This window comes from Procambarus clarkii, unplaced genomic scaffold, assembly GCF_040958095.1.
Source record: "Procambarus clarkii isolate CNS0578487 unplaced genomic scaffold, FALCON_Pclarkii_2.0 HiC_scaffold_100, whole genome shotgun sequence".
Taxonomy (NCBI): Eukaryota; Metazoa; Arthropoda; class Malacostraca; order Decapoda; family Cambaridae; genus Procambarus; species Procambarus clarkii.
This window is the reverse complement of record NW_027189133.1, coordinates 3,469,661-3,492,638: the sequence shown is the minus strand read 5'-3', so window position 1 is coordinate 3,492,638 and position 22,978 is coordinate 3,469,661. Positions and strand designations below refer to the sequence as shown.

Here is a 22,978-nt window from a genome sequence, read left to right as displayed (position 1 = left end):
GAGGTTCCAGTCCGCTTTAGCAAACTGCCACCTAGGGAAAGAGAGGGGAGGGTGAAAAGTGAAAAGGGAAACAAGGATGGGGAAATGATCACTTCCATGGAGGTCATCAAGAACCTGCCACGTGAAATCTTAGTAAAGAGAAGACGAGCAAAGAGAAAGATCAAGACAGGAAAGGGTGCGAATCTGAGAGTCGAAATGCGTGGGCTCACCAAAATTCAGAAGAGACAGGGAAGAAGAGAGGATACACGGCTCAAGAAGGCGACCTCGGGTGTTCGTCAGAACATCACCCTAAAGGGAATGATGACAATTGAAATCACCCAGCAGGAGCACAGGCTGCGGCAAGGAGTCCAGTAGGTGTTTCAGATCAGGAAGAGAAAGCAGGACACTGGGGGGGAGATAAATGGAACAAACAGTGTACCATTTCCCCACAAAGATACGAACAGTAAAACAATGGAGAGGCGAAGGAAAAAGTAAGGGGACAAAGGGAACATCAGAGCGAATCAAGAGAGCAGAAGATTTAGGAGCCCCAGCAATAGCTGGGGGGGGGGGGAGAGAAAGGAATAGCCACAAAAGCGACCAGGATGAGCACCAAGTCTGGAGACAGACACAAAGGGGCAAAAATCGCAAAATCAGAAGTTGGAGTTCAAGGAAATTGGCGTAATAACCCCGAACGTTCCATTGAAGAATAGACAACGACGAGAAGAGAAAGGACAACAACAGAGAACAAGGAAGAAACAAAGGTGAAAGAGCAACATAGCCCATAAAAGAAGATCAGGGTCGGGATCTGGGTCAGCAAAGTCAGGGTTAGGGGGCATGGGCAAAGTGAGCAAAGACGGAGGAAAGGAAGCGGGAGAACAGACCAGAGGTGGACACGCGGGGTCCGGAGGAGGAAGAGGAGGAGGCAACCGAGAGGAGCAGTCAAGGACAGCTGCAGGAAGAGGGGGAGTAGAAAGAGGGGAGCGCACCTCAGCAAGCGCAGCAACCGAGAGGGAAGCGGGAACCAAAGAAACCTCAATAGCAGAAACAGGGGGCGCAACCACCGAAATGGGAGGGGAAGCAGCGATAGAGTCAGAAGTAGAGGCTGAGGAAGAATGCGAAGCCTTCCTCGGGAAGGAGGAAGAAGTGGAGCCAAGCATATGCTTCTGACTTAAAGAGACAGGTGTCCCAGCAAGTACGTACTGGGCAACGGATTCCACTGTCTCAACAGGAGAAGCTGAACGAGAGCACACACGACGGCCGTTAGGAGAGCGATGGACAATATCCCACACGGACAGGCGGCGGGGAGAGTCAATAGATGGAGGAGAAGGACAGGAGACATGATACAGGAGACACGACAGACCGGGCAGAAAGAAGGGGAACCATAGACAGAGGACCAGGAGGGGGACCCTTTGGGACAGAATTCAAAGGAACAGAGGAGGGGGCAGTGGGCTTATCAGGGTTTAAGGCCCAAAAATGGTTGTGAGTCTGAGGAAGGTGGGAAGGACGAGGAGAGGAAGAGCGCAACACGCGAGCATAAGAGACGTTAGCATAAGGCGGGAGCCGGCAAACCTGGCGCCTCTCGTCTCAGGAAAAGATAAACGTTCCCGGTGCTTCAAGTTGAGGACGTCTGCCTAAAGCTTGTAATGGATACAGGCACGGGAGAAGGTAGGATGGGCCTCACCGCAGTTGAGGCAGCGAGCCTGGGGAGAAGTGCACTCCGACTTAGAGTGACCATCGCTCACCACAAAGAACAGAGAGAGACAGTCCCAGAGCAGCGGAGGGCACCATGCCTAAACCTCCAGCACTTGTTACAGAGCCTAGGAGAAGGAATGTACTCCTGGACAGAGCACCTGGCACCAGCAGGAATGACAGTGGGCGGAAGGGTCCGACCATCAAAAGTAATCTTCACAACCCAAAGGGGCTGACGGCGACGACCACGAGGGGGGACGAGTAAACGTGTCTATCTGGAGGACAGAATGCCCCTTGGCCTCAAGGATATGCTGAATATCATCGTGGCAGTCCTGCAGATTCCGAACATCGGTTGCAACATGGGGCGGAAGGAGAATAGTGCCAAAACTGGCCTTCAACCGAGCGTTCTTGGAGACCCAAACAGGGGTCTCGCCAAGGCAGAATAAAGCAGCCAAGCTGGAGGCCGCATCCTGAGAAGGAGCAACAACGACACGTGTACCGAGATGGGTTGGGTTGAAGGTGACAGAGGCATCTACGGAATCAACAAGGTGCCTTTGAAGGGAGAAATCGTCAGGAGGCGCAGAATCAAGAGAGAGGAGATCAAAGTATTTGGCCCACGAAGCGGGACCAAACAAGACTTGATAGACATCAGAACGGGAAGGAATCGAGCGAGTGCGGCCGTGACGAGGACGGCGTTGAGAACCCCCAAAGAGAGTGGTTAAAAGGCGCAGTATTCACAACTAGAGACTGAGCCATGCCAGGTGACGAGGGACCACTAGGGGCTTGGGGCTCGACTCAACCACAGAGGAGGAAGGGGAGCCGAGGGAAGTAGTCAGGGAGGCCAAAGGAGGAGAAAGGTGGGGACCCAACGCAGCGGGGGCTACAGAGCCTGGTCTTCCAATACAGTCCGACTCGGGGGCTTGGTCGCCCACCCCACGAGCCTGAGAGGGTACAAGAGGAACATTCATCAACATAGACACGAAACGAAACACTTTCACTCACGAATGTGCCCCCACACCCACCATGGAACCACAATTAGAGGTAGAACACCCAACAAGAAGCTATTGCCGATTAAGCCGGGGCCCCCCAGGTGTGCGTCGTGAGTATACGCCCCACAAACGCCACTTTAAGAACCGTCAGTCCGTCGAGATCGGGTTCAGTGACGAAAAGGGGATTGACAATAAAAGGTTCCCCTTGCTCGAAACGTTGGGTACTAAACTTATACGGGTGCAAGAGTATGCCTCCTCAAGCACCCGGGCGTCAAAACAAAAGAAGGCCAAAAGAATGATGAAAACAGGCACAAGGTCAGCAGGAAATGACAACGAGAAAAGAGAAGAGAGGGGAAGAAAAACGAAACAAAAGGAAAAGGAAAAGGCGTCCAGCAAAATTTGAGAGGAAAACAGCAAGAGCACAAGGCTACAAAAGGACAGGGGGGACTACTCCAAGGAGCAACACACTCCAGCAGCCGCCCACCAAGCCCCCTCACGGCAGCAACGAGCTGGACAGGAAGGGGGGGGAATGAGATGAAGCAAATCGTTGAAATAAACATCCCACAGCAGAGGGCCAAGCACAGTACCCTGTGGAATGCTGGCATCAATTGAGTGGCTATCGGATTCTGCTCCATTGAGTCCGTTCTTGAAGGTAGTCATTTAATAACACTAAGATGGAGCCTGCAATGCCTAAAGCTTGAAGCTTCACTAATAATCCAGATTGCCAGACCCGATCAAAGGCTCCTGCTTTATCTAGAGCAACAACACAGCTGATCTTGGACTTATCCAGTGACTGATGCCACTTAGTGCAGAGATTTAGTAAGAGATCAGAAGCAGATCGGCCTTTCCTAGAACCGTACAGTCGATTACAAATTAGCCGATGATGGTCAAAAAATGATATAATTTGCTGAGCAATTAATGATTCTAGGATCTTGTCAGTAATGGAAAGCAGTGACACTGGTCTGTAGTTTCCAACTAGTGAGCGGCTCTTCTTTTTGTGCACTGGAACAAAGTCTACCTTCTTCCATAAGGAGGGCCAAATTCCTTGAACTAGGCAGAGTTGGAAGAGGCACGTGAGAGGTGGAGCCAGGAGAAGGAGAAGTAATCTCGTACGCAGGTCAGCGCAGCTGCGTAGTAATCTTGGACTGACCTTATCTGGCCCCACAGCTTTGCTTGTGTCTAGCGTGTTAAGGAGATGGAGAACTTGAGCCTGCTTTATAACCACTTCAGTCATCCTAGACACAGTGCTTGGGGCAAGATGTGGAGGCTGACGCTCAGGATCAGTAACTTGCATCATGGCAGCAAAGTGGTTTGCCAGTAAATCAGCCTTCTCCTGATTGCTGGTTGCCACAGTACCATCTTCTCTGTTTAGAGGCGGGATTGTGTCCTCAGATGAGTACCCCTGCCGATCCTTCACCAGGGACCACCAGACCTTGGATCCAACCCTTCCAGATGCAAGTTTTCTTCGAGTTTCGGATTCCCATCTGAATATAGCCCACTTTTGAACTTCTTTTATTATTCGACAAGATTGTCTATGAATGTTTCTGTTATGAACCGAGGGATGAGGTTTAAATCTCCCCCAGACCTTGTTATTGGCTTCAATTGCCATCTGGCAGAAATATCCAAACCCAGGCTGATCAGTGGGCTTGGTCACATACTGCCAAGAGGGATATGCCTATACTGGAGGTCCAGTATATGACTGGTGAAAGCGTTTACTTGGCTGTTCACGTTTCCCTGGAGCAAGGCATTCCAATCAGTTACTTCAAGCTCTGCACGAAGAGATGGCCAGTTCCCTCTGTCTCAAAACCAGGTAATACGAACAGATTCTTCACCTCGATATGTCGGGAGAGCCAGTGTAGTAAAGATAGCATGGTGGTCTGAAGAACCAACATATCCCAGAGGTCTGCAATGAACAAAACAATACTTTTAGGAAGGTCAGTTACGACAGGATCGAGCGAAGAGCCTGACATGTGGGTAGGAAAGCTCACAAAATTTTCAAGGTTAAAAACTACTAAGAGTTCATCAAAATCCCTCTGTATAAGATACTGGTTGAGGTCAACTACAATTATAATCTAGCAACGAGTCTAGGTTGTCCATCAGGAAGTTGATTGGGGAAGCACCCTGTCATAGAGGTCTGTACATTGCACATGAGAGAATTGAGGTACCTGGATTTAAGCAATTTGTTAGGAACATAATTTCAAGATGAACAGGGATTACCACATAAATGGGTTGAGCATGCACCGATTTGCTGATGCAACACCCCCCCCCCCCTCTCTCTCTCTCTCCCTCTCTCTCTCTGTCTCTCTCTCACCCCCTCTCTCTCTCTCTCTCTCACCCCCCCCCCTCTCTCTCTCTCTCTCTCTCTCTCTCTCTCTCTCTCTCTCTCTCTCTCTCTCTCTCTCTCTCACCCCCTCTCTCTCTCTCTCTCTCTCACCCCCTCTCTCTTTTTTTTTTTAAACTAAGACTAGGATTCATAAGGGATGCCTAATAACATACCTAGTGAAACTGCAAGCAAGAGCTGTTATCCTACCTCAACTCATCTGAAGCCTACACCTAGAAGTAAGTAAGTAATTATCAAAAGAAGGCACCAAACCGGGAAGGCTATGTAGCACCACCAAATACGCAAAATAATCAGAGGGCGCTAAATATCACCAAGGATGCCAATACGAGAACAAAAACGCATAAGGCGAACGATATCAAAAGTATCCGAGTCACCAAGAATTCTATCGAGGGACAGGTGACCGCGAGGGGCGGTCGGAAAGCAAGACACACGCTCGTCCTGGAAGTCAGGACATTCAAGAAGGACATGCACGACCGTAAGAGGGACAATGCAACTAGGACAATAAGGAGCAGGGCGGCGCTCCATCAAGTGACCATGGGTTAAGCGAGTATGGCCAATACGCAACCTCGCCAGAGCTGTTTCCCACCGCCGGTTACGGTGGAAGGAGGACGGCCACGAGGGAACACAACATTTAAGAGTACGTAGCTTGTTACCAGTAACAGACAACCAAGAAGCTTGCCAACGGGTAAGGACTGAGGAATGGATAACCGGGTAAAAGTCGGAATACGGAATGCCTTTACAAGAGATGGGACAAGAGCGGACAGCTTCCTTAGCGGCAGCATCCGCACGCTCATTTAAAGACACACCAATATGGCTGGGAACCCAACAAAACTCAACCGACTTAAATTTACTGTGAACGAGAAACAGCCAATGCTGGATCTCGACAACTATTGGATGAACTGGATTAAAGGACCCGAGAGCCATGAGGGCACTACGAGAGTCAACAACAACCACAAAGGAAGACTGACAACGAGAAAGCAGGAGACGAAGAGCATAGAGAATAGCATAAAGTTCCGCTGTAAAGATGCTAGTCTCCGGAGGCAAGCGACACATATAAGTGCGATCAGAAAAAACAACAGAGTAGCCAACACCGTCCGCTGACTTAGACCCATCGGTGAAGACAGAAACGGAGCGGGAGTGAGAAGAAAAGTGCTCGAGGAAAAGGCGTTTTAGAACCGTAGGAGGGGTAAAAGCTTTAGTGATACGGGTCAAGGAAGTACAAAACCGCGGAAGAGGGACCCTCCACGGGGGCAAAGAAGGAACAACACGAGGAGAAACATCAGAAATACGAACGGAGAGAGAATCCTGTAGGCGAGATAACCGGACAGAAAGAGGGAGGTGGTGAAGAGGAACAGGAACCGCAGGAGGGGTAAAAGTTAAAGCACGACAGAGGCGAGAGGAAGGATGTTGCAAGGACCGCGCAAGATAGCGAAGACAGTAGCGATCACGGCGGTCCTGGAGAGACAGGAAGCCAGTGTCAACATATAAGCTAAGGATGGGAGTCGAACGAAAGGCACCAGAACTGAGGCGCAACCCAGTATGGTGCAAAGCATCAAGACGGCGAAGAGTAGAAGGAGAAGCAGACGAGTAAGCAGGGCAACCATAATCGAGCTTAGACAGGACGAGAGAGGAATGTAAAGCAAGGAGAGTGCGCCTATCTGCCCCCCAAGAAGTATGGGACAAGACCCGAAGGAGGGTAAGGGCCTTAGAGCACTCAACACGGAGGTAAGAGTTATGGGGAGACCAAGACAAACGAGTGTCAAGGAATAACCCCAAAAGCTTCGCGGAATCTTTGTACTCAAGGGGATGACCATAAAGTGACAAAGAGGGACGAAGAACAACCCGTTTCCGCGTAAAAGTCATGGCACAAGTCTTAGAAGTAGAGAACTTGAAGCCATGACCTGTGGCCCAAGACGACACGGCATCAATTGCAAGTTGAAGCCGGCGTTGAAGGAGAGGCGAATCATCACCCTGACAACAAAGGGTAAGATCATCGACATAGAGAGCGGAGAAGACACCAGAAGGAAGAGAGGAAAGAAGACCATTGAGGGCAACCAGAAAAAGAGTAGTGCTCAGAACACTACCCTGGGGCACACCTTCGTATTGCTGAAAAGAGGGAGAGAGAGCGGTACCAAGGCGCACCCGAAAGGAACGACGAGAGAGGAAGCTGCGGAGAAAGAGAGGGAGATGACCACGAAGGCCAAAAGAATGAAGTTGAGATAGGATATGATAACGCCAAGTGGTGTCGTAAGCCTTTTCCAGGTCAAAAAGGACGGCAACAACGGAGGTCTTCGCAGCAAAAGCAGTACGAATATAGAGCTCCAAGTTCACCAGGACATCTGTCGTGCTGCGGCACTTGCGGAAACCAAATTGAGAAGGGGAGAGGAGGTGATGGTGTTCCAGGAACCACATCAGACGAACGTTAACCATACGTTCAAAGAGTTTGCAGACACAACTCGTGAGAGCAATAGGGCGAAAGACCTTAGGGGAAGTACCCTGAGACCCCGGTTTGCGAACAGGGAGGACAACGGCATCGAGCCAGTCCTCAGGGACTGACGACGACTCCCAGATCCGATTATACAGACTCAGTAAATACTGAGACGTGCTCGGAGGGAGATGGCGAAGCATCTCATAATGAATACCATCGGAGCCCGCCGCCATAGAACCGCAGAGGGCCAGGGCAGAACGAAGTTCAGAGAGAGAGAAGGGATCATTATAGGGAAGCTGAAGATGAGTGCAGAAATCTAAAGGACGAGACTCAAGGACAGGTTTACGAAGAAGGAAAGATTGGGGAAGATGAAGACCAGAGCTAACAGAAGAAAAGTGGGAACCCAGTTCGGAAGCGACCTGCAATGGGTCCGCCACAAGAGTATCATGGAGGTGAAGGACCGGTGAAACATCGGGAACGAACTTACCCGCTATCTTGCGGATACGCTTCCAGATCTGGGCCAGAGGGGTTTCGGACGTAATTGTTGAGACATAAGATGCCCAACATTCACGTTTAGCCGTACGGATGGCCCTACGGGCCACCGCACTCGCTTTCCGAAAGAAAAGAAAAGAATCGGTCGTCTGCCTACGGCGGTGCCTCTTCCAGGCTGCACGCTTACAGCGGACAGCCCGAGCACAGTCCGCATTCCACCAGGGAACGCACTTCCGTGGACCCCGAGAGGAAGAGCGAGGAATAGAGCGGAGGGCAGCATTGAAGACAGTGTCATGAAAAAGGAGGAGAGCGCGAGAGAGAGCCAGAAGGGAGAGGTCAGAGAGAGCAGCACTGAGGGTAAATAGGGTCCAGTCTGCCTTAGCAAACTGCCACCTAGGGAAAGAGAGGGAAGGGCGAAAAGAGAAAAAGGAAACAAGGATGGGGAAATGATCACTTCCATGGAGGTCATCAAGAACCTGCCACGTGAAATCTAAGTAAAGAGAAGAAGAGCAGAGAGAAAGATCAAGACAAGAAAGGGTGCGAGTCCGAGAGTCCAAATGAGTGGGCTCACCAGAATTCAGAAGAGACAGGGAAGAAGATAGGAGAAACGGCTCAAGGAGGCGACCCCGGGTATTCGTCAGAACGTCACCCCAAAGAGAATGACGACAATTGAAGTCACCCAGCAGGAGCACAGGCTCCGGCAAGGAGTCTAGGAGGTGTTTCAAATCAGGAAGAGAGAGCGGGACACTCGGGGGGAGATAAATGGAACAAACTGTGTACCATTTCCCCACAAAGATACGAGCAGCAGAACAATGGAGAGGCGAAGGAAAAAGTAAAGGAACAAAGGGAACATCTGCACGAATCAAGAGAGCAGAAGAATTAGAAGCCCCAGCAATGGCTGGGGGGGGGGGGGAGAGAAAGGAATAGCCACGAAAACGACCAGGACGAGCACCAAGCATTGGCTCCTGGAGACAGACACAAAGGGGCGAAAACTGCGAAATCAGAAGTTGGAGTTCGAGGAAATTGGCGTAATAACCTCGAACGTTCCATTGAAGAATGGACAACGACGAGAAGAGAAAGGACAAAAACAGAGAACAAGGAAGAAACAAAGGCGAAAGAGCAACAGAGCACGTTAAAGAATATCAGGGTCGGGATCAGGGTCAGCAAAGTCAGGGTTAGGGGGCATGGGTAAACTGAGCAAAGACGGAGGGAAGGAAACGGGAGAACAGATCAGAGGTGGGCGGGCGGGGTCCGGAGGAGGAGGAGGAAGAGGAGGAGACAACGGAGAGGAGCAGTCAAGGACAGCAGTAGGAAGAGGGGGAGTTGAAAGAGGGGAGCGTACCCCAGCAAGAGCAGCAACCGAAAGGGAAGCAGGGGCCAAAGAAACCTCCATAGCAGGAACAGGGGGCGCAACCACTGAAACGGGAGGGGAAGGAGCAACAGAGCCAGAAGTAGGAGCTAAGGAAGAAAGCAAAGCCTTCTTACCCGCCGGGGAAGAGGAAGGAGAGGAGCCAGGCTTACGCTTCTGACTTAAAGAGACAGGTGTCCCAGCAACTACGTACCGGGCAACGGATTCCAGTGTCTCAACAGAAGCCGAACGAGAGCACACACGACGGCCGTTAGGAGAGCGATGGACATCCGCCTGCACCGACAGGCGGCGGGGAGAGCCGATAGATGGTGGAAGAGGATGGGAAGGAGGATCGGAGGGGGACGACGAAGAAGACACAGGAGACATGACAGACCGGGTTGAAAGAAGGGGAACCCCAGACAGAGGACCAGGAGGGGGACCCCTCGGGAAAGAACTCAAAGGAACAGAGGAGGGGGCAGTGGGCGTATCAGGGTCCAAGGCCCGGAAACGGTTGAGAGTCTGAGGAACGGGGGAAGGACGAGGAGAGGAAGAGCGCAACATGCGAGCATAAGAGATGTTAGTATAAGGCGGGAGCCGGCGAACCTGGCGCCTCGCCTTAGGAAAAGACAAACGCTCCCGGTGCTTCAGGTTAAGGACGGCCGCCTCAAGCTTGTAATGGACACAGGCACGGGAGAACGTAGGATGGGCCTCACCGCAGTTGAGGCAGCGAGCTTGGGGAGAAGTGCACTCCGACTTAGAGTGACCTTCACTCCCACACAAAGGACAGAGAGAGACAGTCCCAGAGCAGCGGAGGGCACCATGCCCAAACCTCCAGCACTTATTACAAAGTCGAGGAGAAGGAATATACTCCTGGACAGAGCACCTAGCACCAGCAAGAATGACAGAGGATGGAAGGGTCCTACCATCAAAGGTGATCTTCACAACGCGAAGGGGTTGACGGCGACGACCACGAGAGGGACGAGTAAACGAGTCAACCTGGAGGACAGAATGGCCTTGGGCATCAAGGATATGCCGAATATCATCGTGGCAATCCTGCAGATTCCGAACACCGGTTGCAACATGGGGTGGGAGGAGAATAGTGCCAACACTGGAATTCATCTGAACGTTCTTGGAGACCCGAACAGGGATCTAGCCAAGGCAAGATAAGGCAGCCAAGCGGGAAGCCGCATCCTGAGAAGGAGCAGCAACGACACGTGTACCGAGACGAGTGGGGTTGAAAGTAACACACGCATCCACGGAATCTACAAGATGCCGATGGAGGGAGAAATCGTCAGGAGGCGCAGAATCAAGAGGGAGGAGATCAAAGTATTTGGCCCATGAAGCAGGACCAAACAAGGCCTGATACGCATCAGCACGGGAAGGAATCGAGCGAGTGCGGTTGGGGCGCGAACGGCGTTGAGAACCCCTAGAGAGAGAGGGGTCAAAAGGCGCAGTAGTCACAACGAAAGACTTAGCCACACCAGGGGACGAAGTGGTCACCACCGGGGGCTGGATGCTCGACCCAACCTCAGAGGAGGGAGGGGAGCTGGGGGAAGAAGTCAGGACGGTCAAAGGAGGAGCAAGGTCGGGGCCCAACGCAGCGGGAGCTACAGAGCCTGGTCTTCCAATACAGGCCGACTCGGGGGCTTGGTCGCCCACCCCACGAGCCTGAGAGGGTACAACGGAAACATTCAACGACATAGAGACGAAAAGTGACAAATTCATCCACGAATGTGCCCCCATACCCACCATGGAGCCACAATTAGAGGCAGGACACCCAACAGGAAGCTATCGCCGATCATGCCGGGGCCCCCTAGGGGTGCGTCGTGAGTATACGCCCCACAAACGCCACCTTAAGAACCGTCAGTCCGTCGAGATCGGGTTCAGCGACGAAAGGGGGATTGACAATAAAAGGTTCCCCTCGCTCGAGACGTCGGGTACTACAGTTCTACGGGTGCAAGAGTATGCCTCCTCAAGCACCCGGGCGTCAAAATAGAAGAAGTCCAAAGAAATAATCCAAAACAAGCAAAAGGTCGGCAGGAAACGACAAGCAGATAGGAGAAGAGGGGGGAGAAAAACGAAACATAAGGAAAAGGAAAAGCGATCCGGCACAATTGGAGAAGACAGCAGCAGGAGCGCAAGGCCAGAAAAGGACAGAGGACTGCCCAACGGAGCATCACACTCCGGCAGCCGTCCACCAAGCCCCCTCACGACGCCAACGGGCCGGAAGGGGAGGGGGCCGAGCACCACAAGCGCAGCTCTCATACTGTAACTACTCTTAGGTTATTACATCATGCTACATTTCTCATTAATACAAGATCTTAGCACCGAGTGGGCCCCACCCCTCTCACCAAAAAACCCCACATTGAACCAGGGTTGGAAAAGTTGTCTAAAAGCATACAGTATTTCCAAACAAATTAAAAACCCAACCAAATCATACTGATATACAATGCTGCTTTGCACATTAATAAGAGACTTTAAAGCTTAATAATTCCCATGATAAAAGCTACTAAACATTTGGTGGTTCAAACTGGAAGGGGCCGAGGTGGTTCTCGACTAGAGAAGAGCCAGTTCTCGGCATTTTGTATTTTGTTCCTGCGAGTGTCAGAAATGTATTACTGTATAGGAATTTGTGTAATACTGGTACTGTCATGAGAGAGAAGTGATTAACATATAAATTATAATATACAAGTTTTAACCTGTAGAATGGTTTTCAAATTGAGCAGTGTAATTAATTAACTGACTGAGGTCAGCTTTCAAGGCAGCAAGTGTGTTAGTAGCCACCAAAACATTTATCATCGTGTTAAGACTTGCATGTACATACAAGACCGATGTTAATTTATAGATTAACATTCTCTTTCAATTCACATCTCAGGTTTCTTCCAAAAATGATAACAAAATTTGATTTCACTTATCAACAAATCAAAGTAATGCACTGAAGTTTAAGTGGCCAAAAGACCAGTGACTTCCCCTTAATTAATTATAACCACATAAATAAAGTAAGAGTATCCTCAGCAGAGCAGGCAAAATTTTAGGATAACTTTAAGTACAACTTGTAGTGCAATCATTAGCACAGTTGGATCACAACCAATAGAACCTGAGTTTGATTCTCAGACAGGCGAGACATTTGGGCACATTTCCGTGCAGCTAATGGCATCTGTTCATTTGACAGTAAATAGGTAGCCAGGAATTAGGCAATTGTTGATTTGGCATCCCGCAAAAGGTCAGTCTTTGGTCTAGGCAGATATTAGTAAGCCTATCAAGCTTCCAGTTCCCAACAACGGGCAGCTGGGATACTATGCCAACACCCAAATAAGGAAATAAGCAAAATAAATATAAATATATACTGTATATATATAAATATATATATATATATATATATATATATATATATATATATATATATATATATATATATATATATATATATATATAAATACACACATACATACATATATAATATATATATATATATATATATATATATATATATATATATATATATATATATATATATATATATATATATATATATATATATATATATATATATATGTAAGTACAAAGACATGCAATAAAATAGATTCCAGAGCTACAAGGAAAGACTGAAGATTTTGGATGGGCTCATGTTGAACAGAAGAAAAACGAGATATTATACACACAAATATATAAAAGGATATGAGAAGACAAAGAAGTCTTTTTTTAAATAAGCAGAAGGTGAAATTTGAAACTGCAAATATTAAACAAATTTCTTCACAACTAGGTATTGGCAGATGGGTTGAATAAACTCTGAGAAATGGGACACAATGAGCATAGCTCTATTTAACTACAAATAGGTAACTACACCTAATGCAACAAACTTCTGTGAAAGCTCTAGCCCCAGTATTTGCGAATAAAATTACCATCATAAACCAGTCATGATTCATGATTCAAAAGCTGTTATAACTTCAGTTTGTTTTTAAGATCTATACAGAAATTTCCATACAGTTTATCGGCAAGCTTCTGTTTGACCTTCAACATAGGTGCATCAAAAAGTGTCACACCTTCCAGACCTTCTTCTTCTAACTTGTCCCCAATTTCTACACTCTTACCACCAGTTGCAACTTCCTTATCTGCTCCAATCGCAAGAAATTCTCTCAAAGATTTCTTTTGCTTCGTCTTCCAGTTCTTTAAATTTTACTTTGTACTTCTCACACCTAACATAGAAGTCAATATATTTTGTATATTCTCCCTCTTCTCCGTTTGCTTCTAATTCCACCAAAAAATTTCGAAATGCTGCCACACCATTATGATCCACTAATAAAGAATTTATAGAAGAGGTCCATTTCTCTAGCTGAACTTTAGTTGGTTGCTTTTTTTTCTCGGCTTTTGTTGCATCTTCTTTTTCTTTCTTATCTTTTTCTGTCTTATCTTTTTCTTTTTTAAGATTCTCTGTTTTTGATTTTTCATCCGTCTTTGTCGCACTCATGACAGCTGTGATGAACCAAGACCTACACGGGAGCGACATACTCACGCCGCCGCTTCTTCCTGACGACTCGCCTACACCTAGAAACTCATTTATTTCATAACAGTATACTTTGAAACTAACACATTGGGAACTATCATATATTTAACTTATGTTGAAACCTAAGTTGAAACCTACTCCTAGATGCCCATTTATTTCATGAGCGTGTTATTATTTGCTTTAGCAGGAATAGCCTTTATTCATTAAAAAACATTAAGTAACAATCATATAAGGAACAGGATGAGCTTGTAGCCAGCTGTGTGCCAGAGTCTTCATGTGAACAGTTGACCTGATTTCCCGTGTATCAATCTGTTGAGCGAACAAGTTCCAGATGCGAGTAAGCCTCGGAAGGAATGAACGCTGATGGAGTGATGTTCTTGAGAATGGCACTTCAAGCATGAGACTGTTGAAGGTTGAGAGCCTAGTGTTACGAGTGGGAACTACTGGTACTCCACGGAGTTGGGCCAAGTGCGGAACATTGAGGATGTTGGCCTTGTACATAACAGTAAGACCAAGAACGTCCCGACGGTGTTGCAGGCTCTGATGTTCAGACCGTTCCCGCCAGACTTGGTCAAGACTAGAGATAAGCCTTCTACCCCGTTTCTCTACTTTGTCCAACAGTCTGACGAAAGATGGGGGGCAGGCAATCCAGGAAAGGGGGTGCATATTCAAGATGGGAGCGAACTTGTGCTTCATATAAGGTTTTGCATCCCTTGCTGTCAAGAAGATATGAGATGCGCCGTAGTGCTGTAAGTTTCCTGGCTGCCTTTTTAGCTAGGTTTAGCACATGGCTCTTCATTGTCATTGAAGAGTCGAACTTCATTCCCAAGATGTCAAATTCTTCTGTGAACTCTAGGGATTTGCTACCCATTTGCAGTTCTGTCCAATTCGCCATGTGCAGTCTAGTTATCATCATCGCTTGAGTCTTCTCAGCCGCAAATGTGACCTGCCATCTCCTACCCCAGGTAGAAATTGCTGAAAGTTTGTGATTAATGATTCTTGTAGCAGTTAGCATTTCCTCCTTTCTGTATGTAAAGGTTAGAGTACAGTCATCAGCATGGGATTGAGCTTCAGGAATGAGATGAAGAAGATCGTTGAAATAAACATTCCACGGCAGAGGGCCAAGCACACTACCCTGTGGAACGCTGGCACCAATTGAGTGGCTATCGGATTCTGCTCCATTGAGGACCACCCTTAGAGTCCGTTCTTGAAGGTAGTCTTTTAATAACACTAAGATGGAGCCTGCAATGCCTAAAGCTTGACGCTTCACTGCTAGTCCAGAGTGCCAGACCCGATCAAAGGCTCCTGCTATATCTAGAGCAACAACACAGCTGATCTTGGACTCATCCAGTGACTGATGCCACTTAGAGGAGAGATTTAGCAAAAGATCAGCAGCAGATCGGCCTTTTCTAAAACCATACTGTCGATCACAAATTAGCCGATGACGGTCAAAAAATGATGTCATTTGCTGAGCAATTAATGATTCTAGGATCTTGCCAGTAATGGAAAGCAGTGACACAGGTCTGTAGTTACCAACTACTGAGCGGCTCTTCTTTTTGTGCACTGGAACAACGTCTGCCTTCTTCCATAAGGAGGGCCAAATTCCTTGAACTAGGCACAGTTGGAAGAGGCGCGTGAGAGGTGGAGCCAACAGGTCAGCGCAGCAGCGTAGTAGTCTTGGACTGATCTTATCTGGCCCCACAGCTTTGCTTGTGTCTAGTGTGTTAAGGAGATGGAGAACTTCAGCCTGATTTATAACCACTTCAGTCAACTTAGACACAGTGCATGGGGCAAAATGTGGAGGCTGACGTTCAGGATCAGGGACCTGCATCTTGGAAGCAAAGTGGTTTGCCAGTAAATCAGGCTTCTCCTGATTGCTGGTTGCCACAGTACCATCTTCTCTGTTTAGAGGTGGGATTGTGTCCTCAGATGAGTACCCCCTGCCAATCCTTCACCAGGGTCCACGAGACCTTGGATCCAACCCTTCCAGATGCAAGTTTTCTTCGAGTTTCGGATTCCTATCTGGATATAGCCCACTTTTGAACTTCTTTCATTATTCGACAAGATTGTCTATGAATGTTTCTGTTATGAGCCGAGGGATGCCGTTTAAATCTCCTCCAGGCCTTGTTTTTGGCTTCAGCTGCCATCCGGCACCGATATCCAAACCAAGGCTGATCAGTGGGCTTGGTCACATACTGCCAGTAAGGGATATGCCTATACTGGAGGTCCAGTATATGACTGGTGAAAGCGTTTACTTGGCTGTTCACGTTCCCCTGGAGCAAGGCATTCCAATCAGTTACTTGAAGCTCTGACCGTAGGGCTGGCCAGTTCCCTCTGTCTCAAAGCCTGGTAGTACGAACAGATTCTTCACCTCGATCTGTCGGGATAGCCAGTGTAGTAAAGACAGCCTGGTGGTCTGAAGAACCAACATATCCTAGAAGTCTGCCATTAACTATATTTGCAGGAAGGTCAGTTACGACAGGATCGAGGGACGAGCCTGATATGTGGGTAGGAAAGCTAACAAAATTTTCAAGGTTAAAAACTGCTAAGAGTTCATCAAAATCCCTCTGTATAAGATACTGGTTGAGGTCACCTACACTTATAATGTGCTGACAGTTGTGCTGCATTAGCAGGGAGTCTAGGTTGTCCATCAGGAAGTTGATTGGGGAAGCACCCTGCCATTGAGGTCTGTACATTGCACATAAGAGAATTGAGGTAACTGGATTTAAGCATATTTTGAAGAACTTAATTTCAAGATGACCAGGAATGACCACATCAATGTGTTGTGTATACACAGATTTGCTGGTGCACACTGCAACACCCCCTCCTTGACCCTGCCTATCTTGGCGCAACCATGAGGTATAACCGGCAATTGTAGCAAAGTTCCCAGGGGTCCTGTCATCTAGAAATGTTTCTAGCACAACAACCACATCAGGATGATGAGTGTTCACAAAGCTGTGTGTGAGATCGCTAACATTGGTCATGAAGCCTCTGATGTTGGCAGACAATATGCTGATCGATTGACTCCTCATGTCTGCAAGTTGTTTGAGAATGCAGCTGTGTATGGGGCAGAATTCATAGCTGCTGTGCTGGTGGAGTGTAAATCTGCTGTGCTGAGTAAGGCACAACGACATCTTCAGGGATTGGGTATGGATAGTAAGGGTGCTGACGAGTAAGAGTATGCACCAAATCTGAGTATTTCTGAGATTGATCCGAGATAAGGTCTCTGAACATTTGTTCCTGTCTATCCAGGACCCTTTTGGTCCAACAATTGTCCTGTTGATGACCTGTTCGGTGTCAGTAATTACACCTGAGATCACTTCGACAGGTATCAGCTGTATGCCCCCTGCGATTATATTTAGAGAAGGGGCTTACTTTAAATCTGGGAGGTTGACTGCAAGAGTTAAGCCGCTGTTACGGCCCTCTAGGGTCGCAACTGGGTTCTTTCTCTGATGTTAATAGAGTTTGGGTATCCGGCCCCAAGCTAGTAGTGGCTTTCAAGGGGTGTGCTCCGTAACGCAAGTAAATTAAAGGGGAAGGGATAAAACTGCTCAGAAATAAATATATATTCACCACCACCAATAAATAAATATATAAACAGTCACTCGCTGGGGCTATCACTACACTTATGTACACGTCTTGTCGTCTTCTGAAGACACACGATGCTCTGCTTAACGGTGCTCAAGACGAGTAGCCCTGGTTCTCTTCTTGTGGCCTCTCGATGAATCCTTAGATTCTCTTAGGGAGTCTACCCCGGCCACAGGCCAGCCAAAACACAATCCCACTGGGTGCACCGTCGTGGAGGCCGTCAACCACAAATCCAGCCTGTAGCTGGCAGGTTCCAATCAGCTACGCTGCGTAGGCCACTCCACGACTGATACAAGGGTTATGAGCCCTAGGCAGGAGCCTCGTGTGATTCCACAGATCACTCTCCTCACCATAACACCCCAGTGGCTATTCTTCTCCACGAGTCAGCCCCGGGTACGACAAATCCTCAACTGCCACCATCACAGGCAGGTTAACACAATAGTGTTCATCCGGGGGGGGGGGGGGGTGACTCACAACTTCTGCAGCTAACACTTGGAGAATCTACGGCTGCCTTGGGTAGACTGATCCACCTCCCATTACAGCAGTCCCAGGTCGACTCTGTAATTAGACACGTCATCAGTACTAATGACACTCAAGGGCACCTCACTCACAGGCTTAGACACAAACGTCCACCTATCCGCTCCATAGATGGCGTTGCTGTCCAAGCGTCACCTCACCAGAGGTCAGCAGTGGCTGTGTTATGAGTTGATCAGGACGGGAAACTAGCCCTTGTGGCCAGTATTTCTCGTCCTCACTAGATGGCGCCGTCCATTTGGAGGGGGTTTCGGGAACTGACCCACAGATGGCGCGGTCGTCACTGCTCCGTGCTCGGACGCTGGGCTCGGGTCCGTAACAGCCGCTGATTCAGGTGATGATACCAATGCTGAGTGTGCTGCTGGTGTTGATGTTCAAGGTCTTGTTGAGGTTGGTGATGTAGTGCCTGGTTATGGTTATGTTGTGGCTGAGGGTGTGGAGGCCGGTGTTGTTGTTGTTCAGGGCCTTGTTGAGGTTGGTGATGCAGTGCCTGGTTATGGTTATGTTGTTGCTGAGGGTGTGGAGGCCGGTGTTGTTGTTGTTCTGGGCCTTGTTGAGGTTGGTGATGCAGTGCCTGGTTAAGGTTATGTTGTGGCTGAGGGTGTGGAGGCCGGTGTTGTTGTTGTTCAGGGCCTTGTAGAGGTTGGTGATGCAGTGCCTGGTTAAGGTTATGTTGTAGCTGAGGGTGTGGAGGCCGAGAACGCTGAGTAGGACGGATACGTCTACGACCACTCCTCCTAGACTTATATTGACTAGTCGAGTTTTGATTAGGCCCTTGTACTGGTACAGTGGGCATCGCTTGATTGACAGCTGTAGGTGTCGGTACCAGTGTGTCTGAATTGGCAGGAGTGGAAGTCACACTGGGTATTGTATTCAAACTACTGTGTGTTTCCTCAGTTGGTGGCAACAGAATAACAAAAGGTGTTGGTGGCAACAAACCTGTATCTGGAAGACCTGCAGATGGATTTGCAGATTCGGAGTTGCGGTTCAAAGTTTCCTGTGAGGCTTTATGTTGGATAGAGTCCCACCAAGCTTTAGCCTCGGAGTTACTAGCAATGTGATTAGACCAGCAACTGTCAACCTCGGCACTATGTGCAGAGCAACTTGTGTCTGTTGTTGATACTGTGTTCTGATTTTCACACACTGCCTTGAAGGAGTCAATGAGCCCCAGAATGTCAATTAGAGCCTCCCTATGTTGGAGAAACTTCTGGGAGAGTTTATAAAACTGAATAAAAGCAGCCTGTTGATCAGTAGATGTGTCTGTTAGGAAGGAATTTGTCAGGTCATGCTGTGGTGCAATGTCAGATTCCGTATCGTACTCCACAGGATCAGCAATCCCCCACTGGGTCCTGAGATCTGGCACTTGAGTACAGCAGAAGTCAGGGTCTGTCTTGCACTGTGTGTGACAATTTTTTTTTTTTTTTTTTTTTTTTTTTTTTTATTATTTTCTACCACAGACGTGGCCACACATTTACAATGCAAACCAGCATATATACATTTTCTTCTGTCCTCCATGGACAGGGTTAGAGAAGTGTTAAACATACAGTTCAAGGGTTTATTGAACACTCAACCACAGAAGGTGATTCGGTGCTTTTAAAATGCCAAGCTAACCTACATACGTAAATACATAGATACACAGATTTACGTATGCCCTACATAAAGTATTAGATGTGTCTTTTACATAGTGTCATTAATGTACATTCACAAAGGTGAAATGTAATTCTGATCAGCTTCCATATATGCTTTATACCCATACATATACATACACACACATACACATACATATATACACACACACATGCATTCACATACATTTGTCTCATTTACCCTGACAGGGTGAGGTAGCTGATAAAGAAACTAGTGTGCAATTAAGCACTTAATCACTGAAGGTGATGAAGGTGCTTTTACAAGCTCAGGTTATATAGTTACATCACATACATACATTGTATGATTGATACATTACATGGTCAATTTTGGATACAAGTCCAATATATCATCAAGTGTTCCAGTACTCATATAGTAACTACAGAGTTCAGCATACCTTAGCCCAGGAGGGCGAAAGTCAGTCAGTATGGGACATTCTACAATAAAAATGTGTGACAAATGTTAGGACACTTATCCTCCCTGCACTGAACAAACTCTTTTTTCCTTGTAGTATACCCACAAACAACAGAAATATTGTGGAAAATATCCAGACACAGATCTAGGTTTCAAGATCTTAATATGATTCGACGTAGTTACGCCCAGAAAAAGTGTCACTCTAGGCAAGCACAGTCAGGTGCGACACCCGGCAGATAGAGAGAGGCCAGTCTGCTGACCTGACCGTTGGGACTCGGCGGCGGGGGAGGGGGGGGTGGCGATGCGGGCGGCAGCCTGCCCGCGCCTGGCGCTATCCAGTCCTCACTGTAAACATGCACCACAAAAACACTAATATCACATGGATTACACGGTTTTCACTGTCAGAACACTATCCACAACGATCACTGAGTATTCACACACGTCACACGCAAAGCACAGATTCCAGTGAGCTGATAAACACCGACAATTTAAAAAAAAAAAAAAAAACAGCGCCAAGTAGCCGCACAACCTCCCCCTCTCCAAGTCAGACTCACACACACACACTCTCTCTCTCTCTCTCTATGTCTCTGTCTCTCTCTCTCTGTCTCTCTCTCTCTGAGAGAGAGAGGAGTGATCACGGAGTGATTGCGCACAAAATGAGGTCAATGGGAATAACTGGTAAAGTAGGACGCTGGATACTCAATTTCCTATCGAACAAAACACAAAGTCCGAGCGCAGTTAAAAGCTCTGTACCTCAAGGTACAGTCCTTGCACCACTGCTGTTCCTTATTCTCATATCAGATGTAGATAAAAAATACAAGTCACAGCTTCGTGACATCCTTTGCAAATGACACAAAAATCAGCATGAAAATTACCTCTGCTGAAGACATGGAAAAATTACAAGCAGATATCAACAAAGTTTTCGATTGGGCAGCAGAAAATAACATGATGTTTAACAGCGTTAAATTCCAGGTACTCAGGTACAGATAAAATGAGGACCTGAAACATAATACAGGGAATAAAACACAATCAAATCTGCCCATAATAGGTAAACAGCATGTTAAGGATTTGGGAATATTGATGTCCGACAATCTTACGTTTAGGGGAGCATAACCAAGCAAATATTGCGTCAGCCAAAAAAAGATAGGGTGGATTACGAGAACTTTCAAATCCAGGGATCCCATCACGATGGTTGTACTCTTCAAGTCACTGGTGTTGTCCCGTCTCGAGTACTGCTCAGTACTTACTTCCCCCCTTCAAAGCAGGAGAGATTGCTGAAATAGAGGGAATACAGAGAACATATACAGAGCGCATAGACGCGATAAAGCACCTAAATTATTGGGATCATCTCAAAGCTCTCCAAATGTACTCACTAGAAAAGAGACGAGAGAGATACCAAATAATATACATATGAAAAATACTGGAAGGCCAGGTCCCTAATCTACACAGTAAAGTAAGAACGTACTGGAGTGAACGATATGGAAGAAAATGCTGAATAGATCCAGTGAAGAGCAGAGGTGCCATAGACACAATCAGAGAACACAGTATAAACATCAGAGGTCCGCGTATGTTCAACGTCCTCCCAGCAACTATAAGAAATATTGCCGGAACAACCGTGGACATCTTCAAGAAAAAGCTGGAATGTTTTCTATAAGTTGTTCCGGATCAACCGGGCTGTGGTGGGTATGTGGGCCTGCGGGCCGCTCCAAGCAACAGCCTGGTGGACCAAACTCTCACAAGTCAAGTCTGGATTCGGGCCGGGCTTTAGCATAAGAGGAACTCCCAGAACCCCATCAACCAGGTATCAACCAGGTATCATATGAGCTTGGGGACCATTCAACGTAGTTTGCTTTTGTGTTGCTCATGTGGCCCCACTAAGTGAAGTGATTCGATGAAATAATTATGCCCAAGATAACCACGAAATGCCAGCGGGACGGGGTGAAAGGGGAAATAGGCTCAGCTACCATCGTGTTTTGTACAGTCACAGTTTGTTGAGTGGTTAAGGTACCATGCACACCAGTTACATAGTGCGCCTGGCTGTCTGGGTTCGAGTCACTTCTGAAGTGTAAAGTTTTCAGTCGCATATATGCTTGGGGACCATTCAAACTTATTTGTATTTGTGTTGCTCACGTGGCTCCCACAAAGTGGGGTGATTCGATGAAATAACTATGCCCAAGATTACCACCAAGGGCCGATCGGGAAGGTGAGGGAAATAGTCTCAAATACCATCGTCTTTTGTACGATGACGTTGATTGAGTGGTTAAGGTACCATGTACACCATTTGCATAGTGTGCCTGGTTGTCTGGGTTCGAGTCATTTCAGGAGAGTGGAGTATTCAGTCACATATATGCTTGGAGATCATTCAACCTAGTTTGCATTTGTTTTGCTCACGTGGCCCCACAAAGTGAGGTGATTCGATTAAATAACTATGCCCAAGATTACCACCATGTGCTGTCGGGACGTGTAGGGAAATAGTCTCGCCTACAATCGTCTTTTATACGGTCACTGTTGGTCGAGTGGTTAAGGTACCATGTACACCAGTAGCATAGTGCGCCTGGCTGTCTGGGTTTGAGTCACTTTTGCGGTGTGAAGTTTTCAGTCGCATATATGCTTGGAGACTATTCAAGCTTGTTTGCATTTGTGTTTCTCAAGTAGCTCCTCAAAGTGAGGTGATTAGATGAAAAAACTATTCTCAAAATTACCACCAAGTGCCGTCAGGAATTTGGGGGAAATAGCCTCAGCTACCAATCATCTTTTGTACTGTCACTATTGGTCGAGTGGTTAAGGCACCATGTATACCAGCTGCATAGTGCGCCTTGCTGTCTGGGTTCGAGTCACTTCTGGGGTTAGATTTTTCAGTCGCATATATGCTTGGCGACCATTCAAGCTAGTTTGCATTTGTGTTGCTCATGTGTGTCCACAAAGTAAGTTGATTCGATGAAATAACTATGCCCAAGATTACCACCAAGAACCGATCGGGACGGTGGGGGAACTAGTCTCCAGTACCATTGTATTTTGTATGGTCATA

At 47.5% G+C, this 22,978-nt stretch overlaps 1 pseudogene; it reads right to left on the bottom strand.

The window, feature by feature from the left end:
- Positions 1-12,829: 12,829 nt before the first annotated feature.
- LOC138360201 (regulator of G-protein signaling 4-like) lies at positions 12,830-13,763 on the bottom strand (annotated as a pseudogene).
- Positions 13,764-22,978: the final 9,215 nt, after the last annotated feature.